At 55.9% G+C, this 16556-nt stretch overlaps 1 protein-coding gene and 1 pseudogene across 1 annotated transcript in view; one reads left to right on the top strand and one right to left on the bottom strand.

The window, feature by feature from the left end:
• LOC138806055 (zinc finger CCCH domain-containing protein 3-like) overlaps window positions 1-16556 on the top strand; it is a 78145-nt gene that overhangs the window by 10561 nt on the left and 51028 nt on the right. The gene's annotated exons all lie outside the window — the stretch shown is intronic.
• LOC138805533 (heme oxygenase 1 pseudogene) lies at window positions 6695-7445 on the bottom strand (annotated as a pseudogene).

Genomic DNA, 16556 nt, shown 5'->3' with positions numbered 1-16556 from the left:
GGGGATGGGGTGGTAGTGGTGGGGGTAGGGGGGTGGGGAGGAGGGGGGTCTTCAGGTATGGCGGCCAGCGTGGCACGCCCACACCCTGCGTGCTGCTGGTGCTGCCGCACGGGAACCCTGCCCAGAGCCCCGGGGCTTCCATCCATCACCGCTCCCCGCCCGTGGCTGGCTGTTCGATTTCACTCCGGTGAGCACCGTTCGTTCGGGGTGTGAGAGCAGTTAAATCAGGAGTCCTGCTTTCATAAGGGAAAAGCAAAGTGCTGAGTTAGGCTCTGGGAAAGGCAGCCGCAGCGATCCTTGGTCTTGCATAAATTAGCGGGCACGCTGGAGGCCTCCGATTTTACGTTTGTCATGGCTGTGCTAATGAATTATTCCGCAAGAACTGGCGTGGGAGTGCACGCGTGTGCCGTTCATGGCCAGGACCCAGCCTTGCCGGGCCTGCACGATTCCTGGCTTGAGAGGTGGCCTGAGTCTGCTCCTCTAGGCGCCCTGGGTCCCCCGGCCCGGGGCAGTTGGCCTCCTCCATTGTCAGAGGACCTGAGATGGTCCTCTGGTCCCTGGTGTTCCCGAGGAATGACACGCGTCCCACGCGCCTCGGCAGCCTGGGTTGGGCTGGCTGAGACTGTTGGGAGTCCAGGCCTGACGCAGGAGCTGGGCTGTAGGTGCAGGCTGTGTGCAGCCATCGCGGGGCATGTGCCGGGGCTCGTGCCGGGGCTCGGGGTGCCCAAGGCTGTTGCAGAGGCCACGGCCCACGGCCCGTGTTCCTTCTGCTCTGCCACCCCAGGACCGCCCTGTGGCCGCGCATGGACATGTGTACGCACTGTCCCTCCGCTCGCTTCCCGGCACTGCCCTTCACCAGCAGGATGTTCTTATCTGGGAAGTGTGTGAGGCTGTGCGGGCTTGGTGGGGGCCGCGTGGTGCGAAGGCTGGTGCCAGTGCGGCTCCAGGTGCCTTTGTGGTCCTGGGAATTGGTCTGCCTCAGGCCTGGGCCCCTCTTTCCTGCGGGGCTGTAGCTTCCCCTCTCTACCTTCTCCCTCTGGAACCCTTGCTGAGGACCCCTCGCGGAGCTGTGGTCCCACCATGCCAGGCCCACTGTGGGCAGGCCCCATGCGGATGTGGTGTCAGCCGGGGGACTCGGTCCGCGTGGTTCCCGTGCGCAGGGCTGCTCATCTTCCCGCTCCTCCCTCTCGCTGCCGGCCCGGCACTGATGACCATGTCATGGCCCGGGGACCATCTGGCGGCCTCTCCGTGTGGGAGGTGGCCCTTGGCTGGGCGTCCTGAGGGCCAGACGGTGCAAGGGTGTTGGCAGCAGCAGGTCACGCTGGCCGTCCTGAGTGAGGGGCGCTGTCGCTGTGCAGGGGTGGGGTGGAGGGGTGGGTGAGCGGGAGCGAGGTCCCGGCCACTCGCGGGGGGTGGGGGGAGGGAGGGAGGGAGGGTCTGCCATCCAGTGCAAGGCAGTCGTCCTCAGGCTGTCCTCACTGAATGCTGGGAAGGCTCCCGCAGTGCTGCGCTGCGCTCCTGGTCCCTCTGCTGCCCAGGTGGAGGGCGGGGGGCAGGTGTTGGGGGGTGTCACCGGGGGTGTTGTAGGAGGGGGCGGTGTCAAGGGGGCGGGTGTCGTGGAGGGGGTAGTATCGTGGGGGGGGCGGGTGTCACGGGGGTGTCATGGGGGGGCAGGCATCTCTCCCCGGGGGATTTCACAGTTGCTGTGCCTCTGCTCTCAGGGCCTCTGCATCTCTGGGCGGCGGCTGAGGGAGGAGCCAGCCGTCCCACAGGTGCTCGGTGTGGGTGGCTGGGGCAGTGCCGTGCTGGGGAAGCTCTCCTGTCCAGTCTGCCTGCAAGCCGCAGCACTCTGCGCCCCTCAGCGTGCTGGGGCGCCTCCCAGGGCCGCCCCCCAGAGCCAGGGCTGTGCTCCTGGCGGGGAGTCCCTCCTGTGGAGGAGTGCTGGGGATGGGAAGGCCAGCGGGCTGGCACAGGGGCACAGTGTCAAAGAGGAACAGGTTTCCTGCTCCTTTGCCAAGCTGCCCTCCTTCGGAGATTTGTCCCAGGTGGTGGGACCTGGCCCGGCCCCCTGTGGCGCAGGGCACGGAGGGAAAGGGTTTGGGGTCCCAGGATCTCCCCATGCTGCAGGGCGAGGACCAGGCTGACTGACGTGTGGGGTGGGGCGCCCGGGAGGCGTCGCCTCCAAGTCTCAATCTGCTCTCTGGGGAGGGGCAGGCACAGCTGCGCCGGCCTGGAGTCTGCCTTGCTGTCACTGCTTCGGGTGTGTGCAGCCCCTGCTGGAGCCTGTGCTGAGGCGGGCTGCGCCACACTTTTGAGCCTCAGCCTGGCCTGAGTGCCCAGCTGTCTGGACTGTCCCTCCCCCTGCCCTGTGCCCTCAACTCAGGATGGGGTAGGATGGGGTAGAGGGCTGTCCTTGCAGCCATTGGGGTGGGCACGCTTGAAAAGCAACTCTGGGCATGCCCTCGGGTCCTTCCCCTTTGGGCCTGGGTCTCCTTTCTCCTTTCCTTTAAAAGGGAAGCGGGTCCAGGTCTGGTTGGGGCTGGTTTTCTGGTTCTGCCTGAGGTTGCTATCCCATGCCCGTCCTACTGTCTCCCTGACATGGTGCTGTTCTCTGGGCGTGGGACAGACGGACACACGCTCTGGGCATCAGGGCTGCTGGCCAGGCCTGAGTAGCCTTGGCTGTCGGGGGAGTGAGGATGGATTGTGCGTGATGTACCTGAGGGACCTCAAGCAGGGGTGGGGGTGGGAGAGGCTCCTGTGAACCCCAGATGCCATGGAGCTAGAGCAAGCATGGAGCTGGACAGATGCTCTGATGATCTGTCTGAAATACGTAGTTTAAGGTTATACACTTTCCTCTAAGTGTAGCTTTAGCTGTGTTCTGCAAGTTAATTGTTTCTGCTTTCTTCTAAAAGATTTTCAAATTTCCATGAAGTTTCTTCTCTGACTCACAAGTTATGTAAGGAGGAGATTTTGAGATTATTTTAACTGATTAATTCTGTATGTGCAAGCCTGATTCCAAACCTTTGATATTACCTGTGGTCAACTTGTGATGGTTTTTCAGTCCATTGTGTGTGCGTTTGGAAAGGACGTGATTTCCAGCTCGGGGTGTGGAGGTGTAAAGTAAGTGGTGTTAATTGTGCTGCAGACAGATTTCGTATGTCGTACAGCTCCTGAGGGAGGAGACAAGTGGCCTTCTGCAGCGCTGCTGGCGTGTGTTAGACGCTCCCGCGTGTCAGTCTGCCATTTAATATCGAGGTCGTTTTGCTGGTGCAAACCAATTTGAAATTGTATCTCTCTGGAGCAGAAATGTCCTCTCTGTCTTTAGTAATGCTTCTTGTACCCTGTTGTCACATTTAAGTTTCTTGGTTGACATTTGTAGTATGTGGGCCTTTGAGGATAAATAGAAAACATAAAGATTTATATATATGGATGTGTATATGACACATTTACTTTCAGCTTTTCTCCTATGTTCCTTTGATTTGTAGCATTTTATTGCTTTTGTTTTTGGCAGTACTGTGGTTTGAACTCAGGGCCTTGTGCTTGCTAGGGAAGTGCTCTGTGACTTGAACCATGTCCCCAGTCCTTTTTGCTTTTATTAATTTTCAGCTAGGGTCTTGGGTTTTCTCCTGGGCTTACCTCAGAACACATTCCTACCATAGCCTTGGGAGTCATCGGTGCACGCCACTGTACCTGGCTTACTAATGGAGATGTCCAGGACAGCCTAGAGCTACGATTCTCCCCATTGCGACCGACCGCCTGTGTACCTGGGACTACACGCGCACCCCTGCACCTGGCCCAAATACTTGGTTTTTAAATGTAGCCTAACAAGATCTTAGCAGGGCTGGGAAGGTGACTCAGTGGTAGAGCGCTTGCCTTGCATGCATGAGGCCCTGGGTTCGATTCCTCAGCACCACATAAGCACAAAGAAAAAAGCCAGAAGTGGCGCTGTGGCTCAAATGGTAGAGTGCTAGCCTTGAGCTGAAGAGCTGAGGGACAGCGCCCAGGCCCAGAGTTCAGGCCCACGACTGGACCCAAAAAAAAAAAAAAAAAAGATCTTAGCATATTTAGTCCTTTTATTCAGGTTTGTTTGTTTGTTTTTTTCTTTCTTTGTTTCTGTTTAAGAGGAGATAATGTTTCTTGGGGATGGGTGCTGGTGGCTCACATTTGTAAGCTACTCAGGAGGCTGAGACCTGAGGATTATGGTTTGAAGCCAGCCCAGGCAGGAAAAGTCTGTGAGACTCTTTGTCTCCAATTAGCCACCAAGAAAAGTTAGAAGTAAAGCCTGGCGCCGGTGGCTCAGGCTTGTAATCCTAGCTACTGAGGAGGCTGAGATCTGAGGATCACAGTTCAAAGCTAGCCTGGGCAGGAACGTCTGTGAGACTCTTATTTCCAATAAACCACTCAGAAAACCAGAAGTGGCACTGTGGCTCAAGTGGTAGAGCACTCGCCTTGAGCTGAAGAGCGCAGGGACAGCGCCCAGGCCCAGAGTTCAAGCCCCACGACAGACTAAAAAAAAAATTACTTCTTGGGGGTTGGAGGTGTGACTCAGTTGGTGGCGTGCTAGCCAGCGAGTGAAAGTGCTGGAAGACACTAAGTTTGAGTTCCAGTCTTGGACTTTAGAAAAGAAAAAGAAAACAATTTATTGGATTTATCTGTCTGGGCTGGCTTCAAACCCTGATCCTCAGCTCTCAGTTTCCTGAGTAGCTAGGATTACAGGCATGAGCTACCAGCACCTGGCTCTTCAGTGTATTAATATACTTGGGCTTAGATTTGCTATTTAAAAAATTACTTGATTTTTATTTTGTGCTGGTACTGGAGTTTGAACTCAGGGCTGGGCACTGTCCCTTCACTTTTTGCACAAGACTGGAACCCTACTGATTTTGAGCCACAGCTCCACCTCAGGCTTTTTGTTTGGTTAATTGGGGATAAAAGTGGCCCAACCTGCGCCTCAGATCTCAACCTGGCAAGTAGGTAGGGTTACAGGCACCCAGCCATTCGTTTATGCTTTTAATGGTTTCCCTCCAGGCTATATGGTGTACCCATCACTGTAGATACAACTGTGGATATAAGCTAGCATGTGAGCATGCTGTGGATAATAGAAGAAGTGTAGAGGGCTTCTTTTGTGTCACATGTTAGAGCTGTCATGATTTAAACTATGTATGTATGTATATGTATGTGTGTATTTTATTTTCTTGGTACTGATATTGGGGCTTGAACTCAGGGTCTGGGTGCTGTCTTAGCTTTTTGCTTAAGGCTAGCTCTCTACTACTTGAGTCACAGCACTACTTCTCACTTTCTGGGTGGTTAATTGGAGATAAGAGTTTCACTGACTTTCTTTCCTGGGCTGTCTTTGAACAATAATCCTCAGATCTCAGCCTGCTGAGTAGCTAGGATTATAGGTGTGAGCCACTGGGGCTGTCTGTCTCTATAATTTAGATATCATAAGACAGTTATACATGATCGAAAGATAATTATACACTAGACATTTACTTAGACTTGCATATTTATTCTTCTGTTTCTCTTTGTTGTGCTGGTATCAGAGCTTAAACTAAGGGCCTTGTGTTCTTACTTGGCTTTTTCATTCCTGGCCCTACCACTTTAGCCATGCCTCCAGTCTGGCATTTTGCTGATTAATTGGAGATAGGTGTCTCATGGACTTTTCTACCTAGGTTGGGTTTGAACTACAGTCTTCAGATCTCAGCCATCTGAGTAGCTAGGATGACAGGCATGAGCCCCCATTGCCCAGCCTTTTATTTCTCTTGATTCCTTTCTCTGCTTATACCTAGAGGAAAAAATACTTTTTTTTTTAAGTTATCAGATAGTGCTGTTTATTATTTCACACCAACATGGAGGCCAAAACTACACTCTTGTTGAACACCTCCCTCCCTCCCCCCTTTTCCTCCTCCAGGAAGATAGCCCAAACTTATCAAAACAACAGAACATAAGACACCACCATACTGTTCAAGCGGAAATAAAAACAAAGAGTGGATTCCACAAAATAAGACAGACACAAGCCAGGTGCTGGTGGCTCACGCCTATAATCCTAGCTACTCAGGAGGCTGAGATCTGAGGATCACGGTTCAAAGCCAGCCTGGGCAGGAAAGTCTGTGAGACTCTTGTCTCCAAGCCACTAGAAAACTGGAAGTGGTGCTCTGGCTCAAGTGGTATAGCGCTTGCCTTGAGTTGAAGAGCTTGAGGGACAGTGCTCAGGCCCAGAGTTCAAGCCCCACGATCAACAACAACAACAAAAAAAGACACAAGACACAACAGCTCTGCTGCCTTCCATGACCCTTGAGAAAGCCGTCATGATTGTGGCCAACGTAGGTACAGGGACCAAGGACAAGGAAGGCTCAGGATAGCTGCTGCTTTCGGCCAGGCCACGTCTTCATGCTCTGCTGCAGGAGCCAGGGCTGCTGGGTTTGGTGGTCCAGGCCACTAGCTGGATGTGCTTTTCATGGCGGAGGTGGGGGGGGCAATGCCACAAGCACCTGCCTTCATTTCCGAGGGATATGATGGGTTCGGAGCCCTGAAAGCTTCCCGTGTCGCAAGGTGAGAAACGAGGCAAACACGCTGTGCCCCTCCAGGGAGTGGTCCTTCCCTGCGCAGTCACGGCCCCCGGGGACGGGCACACATGTTCATATGCATAAAGTCCCACAGCCACTGTTGCCACCAGGAAGCTGCAGGCCAGGACCCATCAGTGCCCCCGTCGGAGGGGTGGTGTCTGGGAGACGGCAGCCGTGGCGTCTTGCCCCTGCTGCTGGCTTGCTGGTGAGCCCAGGAGCTGGTCCTTTGAATCCTGGGTCAGCAGTCCCAGCAACGCCTCAAACAGCTGGATATTGAGTGGGAATGCGGTCTTGGCCTCTCCGATCCCTCTGCCCGGTCTTGGGGTCATCTCCAGCGTGTTCATGTGGGCATGGGAGAGCTGCTTGAACTTGGTGGCACTCTCCATGTTGGGGGAGTTGAAGAAGGCCAGGCCTTCAGAGCTAGGCAGGTCCGGGGCCTTCTGTGGATTTCCTTGAGGACCTGGCCCCCAGACAGGTCACCCCGGTAGCAGGTGTAGGCATGGCCACCAGCAGCTCAGGCTGGGTGACCCCCACCTTGTGGGGTCACTTCACATATGCTGTGTGGCCGGCGTGTTGGTCTCCTGCCAGCAGGGCCTGTACCAGAAGGCCATGTCCTGCTCCAGGGCGGCCTTGCAGCGCAGCTCTTCTGGAAGTAGACGGGGGGAAGACAGGCTTGCCTTGTCATGCTAGACCCCCCCTCCCTCCAAAGCCGCGTAGGTGTGGTACAGGGGTACACCAGCTTAAAGCCTTCTGGGGTCCCCTGGCCCTTCTGAAAGTTCCTCATAAGTGCGGTGTTCTCAGCCTGCACGTGCCCCTCCATGGCGGCCTCCTTTGAGGCTTCCGCAGGCCCTGGGGCGTGCTGTCTTGGTGCTGGTGCTCCATGGCTGAGCTGGGGGGTCAGAGGCGGTGGGCTGGCTGCAGTGTGTGGCTCTGCGGGGGACCGATGCGGGGGACCGATGAGGTCTGGATCCCATCCTCTGTCACCTGCCCAGTGGCTAGGAGTGAGAGGATGTGGTCAAAAAATACTTCTTAAAAAGATTTCTTTCTGGGGCTGGGGAGGTGGCTCAGTGGTGGAGCGCTTGCCTTGCATGCTTGAGGCCCTGGGTTCGATTCCTCAGCACCTCATAAGCAAAAAAAAAAAGCCAGAAGTGGCACTGTGGCTCAAGTGGAAGAGCACTAGCCTTGAGCTGAAGAGCTGAGGGACAGCGCCCAGGCCCAGAGTTCGCCTGAACTCTGGGCCTGGGCGCTGTTTTTTTTTAGTCCGGTCGTGGGGCCTGAACTCTGGGCCTGGGCGCTGTCCCTCAAAAAAAGAAAAAAAAAAAAGAAAGAAATCTTTTTTTTTTTTTTGGGGGGGGGGTATGGTCATGGGGCCTGAACTCTGGGCCTGGGCGCTGTCCCTCAGCTCTTCAGGTCAAGGCTAGCGCTCTACCATTTGAGCCAGAGCGCCACTTCCGGCTTTTTCTTTTTGCTCATGTGGTGCTGAGGAATGGAACCCAGGGCCTCATGCAAGCAAGGCAAGCACTCTACCACTGAGCCGCCTCCCCAGCCAGTTAAAAAGATTTTTTAAATAATGCAGTTCTGTGGACCACTGCCTCCAGTGTTGTATAATATCTTTATTTTTACCTTAGTTTCTGAAGGGTATTTTTGGTGGGTAACACGTTTTAGTGGCAGAGTGTTTTCCTGGTATCTGTGAGGCCCTGGGCTGATCCCCAGCACTGCAAAAAATAAAACAAACCAGTTTTAGAGTGGTTATTTTCTTTCTGTCCTTCCGTGATCTCATTCCATTGCCTTCTGAGTTGGCCGCTGCTATTGAGAAATCAGCTGTCAGGACTTGAAAGTCACACATCTTTCTTTTCTCTCTGTGGTTGCGAAGATTTTTCTCCCTCTTTGGTTTTCAGCAGTTGTGCTATCACATGCTTAGGTGTGCTTTTAATTTATTCTGTCTAGCTTACTTGTCTGCTATTCTGCTCAATATAACTTGCCACTAAGTTCATCCCTTGACTTCAGCTAGTTTTTAAATTCTAAAATTTCTGTTTGTCTTTTTGTATAGTTTCTAAGTCTGCCAGAGTTTTCAATTTTGATTTTTAAGCCTTTGAACGTAATCCTTAGTGTGTGTGTATATATGTGTGTGTGTGTAGGTAGTGTGTGTGTGTGAGAGAGAGGATAGAGAGAGAAAGAGAGAGAGAGAGAAAGGCTCTCACTGTGCTGGTCTGAACTTCACGGTCCTCCTTGGCCTTCTGAGAGCTGGGGTCAAAGGCCCATGCCACCACACCAGGTCTCATATAACCACCTCTTAAAGCTCGCGTCTGGAGAGTAACCTGTTAGCCCTGTTATATATTTTGTTGGTTTGTGGTGGTGTGGATTGATCCAGGTTCTCACAGTATAAGGCAGTCCTCTCTGCCACTGAGCTACAGCCTTAACCCCAGTCCTTTTTGTTGTTTGTTCAAGCTTGGGCTTGAACTCTTGGCCTATCCCTCAGCTTCTTTTGCTCAAGGCTACCACTTGAGCCACAGCACCACCACTTCCAGCCTTTTCTGAGTAGTTTATTGCAGATAAGAGTCTCACGGACTTTCCTGCCTGAGCATGGCTGAACCATGCTCCTCAGATCTCAGCCTCCTGTTTTCTGAGGATAACAGGCGTGAGCTATGTATGTCTGTTAGGTTTAGCTTCTCCATAAGAGCCCAATACTACTTTTATTTTATTTTTTTAAATTTTTTATTGTAAAGATACTATACAGAGGGTTACAGTTACATGAGCAACCAATACTATTTTTAAAGGACACTCAGTTATTAAGATCTGTCCATTGTTGTTTTTCCTCTTAATTTTGAATCAAATCTGGTTTACTCATTTGGTTGTTTTGTGGAGTTGTATGTAAAGTTTTGGAGTCTGGGACTGGTAACGGGACCTGCGGAGTCAAGTCTGTGTGGGGACCGTGCACCCACCAGTGACCCTGTGTGGCTGGCATATGGCGTCCTTCCCAGAGAGGGTCTCTGTACTGGGCAGGCTGTGGCCTGTAGCCCTGTGGGGCCTGGATAGCCTGATGGACACTTGGGAGGCGGGTTCCCGAGAGCCCTAAGCCCTCCCCAAGCTGACTCTGGAGCCATTCTCAAGCCAGGCTGTGACGTCTGCGCCCTTGCCTAGTGTAGATGGGCACAGGCCCGCGGTGCTCCAGCCAGTGCCCTCAGAGCACCTCAGGAGGGTGCTGGGGTCAGGGGTTGGCCCAGGACAAGCTCCAGGAGGCTCCCTGCATGTCCATGACAGCCCCAGCGGGCCTGGGGAGCCCGCTGGGGGGTACAAGCTGTCAGGCGGTAGGATCTCGCTGGCTCCTGGTGAGCGCTGAGGGAGAGCACTCAGCGCTGACCTGGGCCAGCTCCATGCAGGCCCATGCTGCAGGGTATTCACAGAGAGAGGCACTGTGTCCGGGGGTCTCACTTCCTGCTGTACCTACTTCTGGTTCACTGAAAGTGTTGATGTAAGCTTCCAGGTGTGGTGTCTCGTGCCTGTAATCCAGCTACCCAGAGTTCTGCGTGTGAGGCTAGCTCATGCAAAAAGGTAGTGAGACCTTTATCTCAGTTACTAAGCCAAACACGGTGGTCTGCATCTGAAATACCAGCAGTAAGCCTTAGGAAGGAGGATCATGGCCTGAGGCAAAAACTCAAAACACCGTCCAAAAAATAGGGACAGAAATGGCTGGGGGTGTGGCTCAGATAACAGAGCACCTGCCTTCCGAGAGGGAGGCCTCAAATTCAAGTCCTAGTATATTTAAAAAAGAAAAAAGTCTGCGACAAAAAAAGGAGCGACAACTCGATCTCTTGTCCAGAGTAACCCTCCTGCTGTGTGTGAACAGCCTTCGTAGGGTCAGGCTGCAGCCCGCAGGGCATATTTGAGGGCTCCCATCTGGGGCTGTGCTCTCTCTGCCTCGGCAAAGCTCCTCCGAGCCAAGCTGCTGCGGACTCCATGGGGTTCCTAGCTCATCGCACGCATCCTTCTGTGGGCTCTGCTTGTCTGAATTAACTGTGGAGCAGTTGAGTTCCCTCCTCCTGGTACGCTCCAGGCATGGATCTGTGATGGGCTTTGGCAGCTTTCCTCCTAATTGCCCACCGCATCCGCTGTGGCGCGAGTCCGTGGCGGCGTAGCACACATGGGAGTCTGTGCAGCTCCTGCCGCTGCATGGGTCGGGGCTGCCTGCACACGGGTGCGCCCTGGCTGCAGCCACGCCCGCCGGCCAGCGTGAGGAGGAGGCCTTCAGAGGGGCCAGGCCTCATGCACGTCCCACAGGCTGCTCTGCAGGCTGTGTCCCTTGGTAGCTTGAAGTCTGGAAGATGGCAGGAGACAGTAGTCTCCTTTCCCACCCTGTCTTCTGCTGGGAAGTGTTTGGAAGGCCTACTTTCCTCTGGAGTTGCCTTCCAGGGGCACTGGGAGGGTGTAGAGAGGAGACCCCACCCACATGGCGCTCTGGGAGGGCCCAGCGGGGCCCCACCCACATGGAGCACATAGTGGGGGCCCCACCCACATGGGGCACGGGGAGGGCGTAGCGGGGAGCTCCACAGGGCAGAGCTGGGCCTCTCTCATGTGGGTGTCTGGCTTTTCCACAGCTGTGAGCAACCAGCAAACGTGCGAAGCTGTGTGCAGCAAGGTAGACTGGTACGGGTTCTGCTGGCGGAGCCTGGGTTGAGGAGAGGAGCAGCTGCAGTCCCTTGCCACACTTACGTGATTGGAGCTCCCGTTGGGCCACCTCCGGGCAGGGCTCTTGGCCGAGAGGACATTTCTTCTCACCAGCCCCTCTCCGAAGGGCCCTGCCTCGGCCCGGTAGCAGCACCTGTGTAGCCAGTTTTGACCCTGGACTAAGCTGCATTTTGTGTGCTTGAGGGCCTGTGACTGGGCTCATGCTGTACTCAGAAACAGTCTTTTTTTTTTTTTGGTGGTCTCGGGGCTTGAACTCTGGGCCTGGGCGCTGTCCCTCAGCTCTTCAGCTCAAGGCGAGCGCTCTACCGCTTGAGCCACAGCGCCACTTTTGGTTTTCTAGTGGTTCATTGGAGATAATAGTTTCACGGACTTCCCTGCCTGGGCTGGCTTTGAACTGGGACCCTCAGCTCTCAGCCTCCTGAGTAGGATTACAGGCGTGAGCCACTGGCACCTGGCTAGAAACAGTCCATTTTTAATCCACTGGGAAGGTGGCTTAGTGCTAGAGTGCTTTCCCAACATGCATGAAGCCCTGGGTTCGATTCCTCAGCACCACTTCCACAGAAAAAGCCAGAAGTAGCTCTGTGCTGTCAAGCACTAGTCTTGAGCACAGAGAGGCTCAGAGACAGAGCCTAGGCCCTGAATTCACACCCTAGGACTGAAAAAAAATTAATAGATTTATGTAGCTCCTTCATATCTCCTATTGTACCACTGAATTGGAAAGGTGGTTTGTTGAGGGCTCATCTGCTGTTTCGGTTTACTTCTTAGTGCTAACTTGTGAATCTGACCCTTCTGCCATTTATTCAAAATCATTTAAGTTCCCTGACTCCTCATCTCTTTAACCTGCCTCATCTCCCTCCTGCGTAACTTTGGCACCTTTTAATCTTATGAGGGGTACAGTAGGGCAGTGGTCCATCTTCCTGCTGAGGGGGCCTGTTGGCTCTTGGGGGAAGGGACATCGGATGAGGAGGTGGCGTGGAAGGGTCACTGATAGGCGCTGTGATCAGGACAAGAGAGTGACTGGGGTCAGAAGACATCGCGTTATTTTTATAACTATTGCAGGGAAAAGGATTACATCGCCTTTGATGCTGTGGGTAACTGGCTTGTGAGCTTCATAGGTTTGCCAATTTCTGCCCCCAGAGAGTGGATGAAGGGTTCCCTCTGCCTCCCAGTTTCCATACAAATCCTTGAGATGTACTATGCACACAGGAAGTGGATTTGGGGTGTCTCGAAGGTGAAAGTTTTAGCAAGGATTTGTTTTAGTAAAACAGGGTAATAGTTGGGAGAAATAGGAACATTTCCTGTTCCCCATGCAGAAAATGGAGTTCAAGACTCCCCGCCCCCCCCCCCCCCCATCACGTTTTCTGAAGAGGATTCTAGAAGGTGAGGTTAGGGCACACCTGGCTGGTGCACTCCAGGCAGCGGGGCTTGTGTGGCTCCTGGCCCAGGCCTCCCACCTTCTGCAGGAGTCTCCTTAGCTGTCTGCTGCCCTGTCCCCTTCCGGCCTGCGGGAGACCAGAGAGGCCAGCCCAAGCGGCTCTCCTGGGGCTAGAGGGCAGTAACTTTGTGGTGCTGCTGCACCCTTCCCGCCTTCGCCTTAGAGGTCTGGGTGCCGCCGGTTAAGAGGGGAGGGAAGGACCACCCTCTGTAATGTATAGCGACTGTCAGGAAGCCAACTACTCCCATTTCATATCGGCGGGTCAGGTGTCAGTGTGCGATCGATGGCTTGCGTACAATAATTACAGGAACTAGCGGCTTGTGTTGCTTGAGTGACTTTGGGAAGAGTGGGGTCTCAATCTTCCCTCTAATAGGGCTCTGACAGTCTGCGGCGGTGTTGGCGGCCGCTCTGGTGGCGCTGAGTCTTGGTCTGACAGTGTTGTCATTAAACAGCAGGTAGTGTGGAACAGCAGAGAGCATGGGTCCTGCGCGGGGACAGGGCGGCTGACAGCGGGCATTTGTCATCACCGAGCTACCAAACCCCTCACGCTGCCGTGCGATGGCCGCTGAGGGTGACTTATGGGCCTGTCTGGAGCTGCTGTTGTGATTTGATAATCTGTAAATGTTTGTCAAAGGTGGATCCCCCAGGTGATCCAGGCAGGCTGCCCCCAAGCGGCTTCCCACCTCCCCTGGGGAGGCCTGAGCGCCCCTGGCTGGGTCTGGGTCTCCGCGGTCCGTCGCGAGGGTGAGTGTGTGTGACTGACGCTGGTGTGCACTCATCCCGGTGCCCGGGCCAGGGCGCCCCCCTCCGCGCCCGGCTCCCTGTGTGCAGTGGGCCGCCTTCTATGTTTGAAGTGCTGGGAACCATCAAGCCCAGGGAAAGTGGAGTGATTTATTAGACTCATAAAAATTCATACTTTGTGATTCCAGTCATCCCACCACTGAAGCTTGTTAGAGCATGGTCCCTGGCAGCTCCCACCGCGGCAGTGTGGGGGCGGGCCCTCTCCCCACCCCCGCCTTAGCTGCCATCCTGTCTCATTTAGAGAAATAGACGGCCTGGAAGCTCGTGAATGTCAGTTCTCAAAGATGGGATGGGGGTGGGGGCCCGGGCCGCAGGAGGGGCGTTGTCAAAACAACATGGCTGAGTCCTCATAGGCCAGAGCAAGTGGGCTAAACCGAGTCACCACCAAGTTCCGGCAGCAGCCAGGGACAGGAACCTGAGTACGGGTGCTCCCTGTCCTGGCGCGGGTAGGCATGGCGCCAGAGTGTGAGTGCAGGTCTCCACCAGCCCACACAGGGAGCCCTCCGTGGGCTCAGGGGAGGGGGCTGGGCAGGCCGGGGCACGTGTCCTGCAGGTGTCTCCACAGCTGTTCTCTGGCTGGTGACTGTGGAAACCAAGCCCTGGATATCTTTGTGAGGTGCCTGCAGTGACCGCTGGGCCTCATGCCTGCCTGGTGCAGCTTGAGCCTGCGTGCTGGGTGGTGGAGGCCGACTGCTCTCCTGCCCCAGTGTCCCGAGGCTCTGGGCATTACCGAGGGAGGCCTGGAGTGGCTCCCTGTCAGGCCTAGGGAATGTGGCCTGCGGCAGGGCTCCCATCATTCCTGCTTGGATTCTGTTTCCCCTCAGAGCTGCAGCTGTGTGTCCCCGCAGCCTGCAGGGCCGCCAGCCGGGAAGCAGGCGTCATGCATGAGCAGCCTGGGTGGGCTGCGATGCTCACAGCACTAATCACTTCCCTTTGCTGGGCCTGAGGGCCCTCACCGGGATGGAGGGCTGGAGGCAGTGTGTACTCCATTCTTCAATCTGCGTGTCTGGGAGAGAGGAGCAGCCGGAACCTCCTGTTGTGTGTCAGCGAGCAGAAGGCGGGTCCGGTAGGGCAGGGGCTCCGTGGCAGGCTTGGGTCCAGGTGGGGGAGTGGCTAGGGTTGCCTGAGTGTGCAGGGGCAGGAACTAAAAGCGAGAGCGGTAGAGAGGCGCGGGCGGTTCCTGAGCCGGGTCCGGGGCCAGGAGTGCTTCTGGATGGAGCATCATGGGGCTGGTAGGAGCAGCGGCCACACGCTGCCGCTGCTAGCTTGGCTGCAGACGGGCCACACACAGAAGTGGCGGAAGTGCTCCGAGGGATGGAGAGGTGGTTGTCAGGAAGACCAGCTGGGCCAGTGCGGTGGCAAGGAGCGTGTGTGAGGCACGTGGCCTCCGTGGCATGGCAAACCTCCACGTGCTGGCATCAGGAGCGAGGCTGCTGCACTCACAGGTCAGGTGCTGAGCTGCACTCACTGCAGGTCAGGTGCTGAGCGCGGGCTTGAGGGCTGGATCTTCCCTCTGGCTGGCCCAGAGCATGATGCCCCAGCCCTAGCTAGCATGGAGACACAGGCAGCCTGTCCTGGCACAGGGCCAGGGCGGCTGTGGGAGCAGAAGCTCAGGGTGGGGCGTAGGAGGCTTTGGTCCTGTCTCTAGCAGGGATGGGACCCTTTTTTATACAGAGGGCCACTTGGATACTTAGAACGTCACGTGTGGACCCTACACAGCAGTCAGTGCAGGCCGCTGAGGTGGGCAGTAGAGGAGACGCACCTTGTGGGGATGTGGATCTGTTCTGTCATGTACCTGTGATTTTTGCCTGCTGTGTGTGGTTCGATGCTCCCCATCCCTGTGTACGGGAGATGCCAGTCAGTGTGCCTGGAAAGCTGGCAGCTGAGCCGCAGGAGCAGGAAATGACCAGTGTGTCTGCTGCACAGTGGGCCCGATGTTGAGGGTGGCCAGACCTTTGGGGGAGGCCTGGGCAGGGCAAGGGCTCCAGGCTGCGGCATCGCTCTGTTGGAGTCCGGCAGGCATGGGGGAGGAATGGCTCTGCAGTGGCAGCCTCAGGTCGGGTAGTGTAGGTGTGCCAGGGGGAGTTTGGTCTCCTGTGGCCCTCCGTCATGACACATGCACACCAGAGCTCACGCTGTCAGGCCTTCCTCCTAACTGCCTCCTGCAGATGTGGTGCATCCGATGCCCCAGGGGAGTGACCCTAACTGTGGGCTTGGGGTGAGTCCCTCTGGTCAGGGGTGGCTGACACCACAGCGGGGCCCCAGGCCGTGGCCCCAGGCCCCGGCCGGCCCGTGCACCCACACAGGGCTGCTGCCCAGCCCTGACTCCAGGCCTTGTGGGGCAGTGTTGCTGCCCTGGCTGGACAGCCTCCCATCCCATAGCGGCACTTGGCCCACGCTGCCCTTAGTGAGGCCAAATTGTGCTGACACCGCCTGTGCTCCGTGCAGCGGGCCTGTGCTCCCACCAGGCCTGCAGGCTTTGCAAGCAGCTTAGATGTATGTCACGGTTCTAAATGTGGGCAGAGGCCATTTAGAAATGTGTGCTACACGTTCTGTGTAGAATTTTGTGACCATTTTCTCAAAAGTGCAATTCAGCAGTTGTTGGGGGAGGAGGCCGCCTGGCTGGGCCCAGGTTGGCCTGATGGACGGCACGGAGTCTGCAGAGGCCGACCCTGGGGAGGGCCTCCTGTGCCTGCCCCGTGGGCCGTATGCAGCCCACCCGGAGGGCCTGCGTCTCCCAGGGCACCCACTCGACAGGGCAGGGGACAGGGCTTTGAGGGAGTGGTAGCTGGGTGGAGTGGGACAGCGTTGACTGTGTTGTCTCTGGGCTGCTGAGAGTCCTGGCTTGTCCAGCTGAGACCAGCCGAGCCAAGGGTCCCCGCCCCCATCCACTGTCTGACCCAGGCCCTTTAGCACTCTCCTAGCTCTTGTCAGGAGAGTCAGGGCCTTGCCCCTTGGGAGGAGTGTTGGAGCTCGAGTTGAAGCATGGGAAGCGAGGGCCTGGGTTTGGTGCTTGCTGAGAGGCCGGCAGGCACGGGCCGACGAGGCCTGCAGGGTGTTGACCTCACTGT

The sequence above is a fragment of the Dipodomys merriami genome, unplaced genomic scaffold (genome assembly GCF_024711535.1).
Source record: "Dipodomys merriami isolate MVZ:Mamm:240054 unplaced genomic scaffold, mDipMer1.0.p SCAF_4, whole genome shotgun sequence".
Lineage (NCBI taxonomy): Eukaryota > Metazoa > Chordata > Mammalia > Rodentia > Heteromyidae > Dipodomys > Dipodomys merriami.
This window is presented reverse-complemented; position numbering and strand designations above follow the sequence as displayed.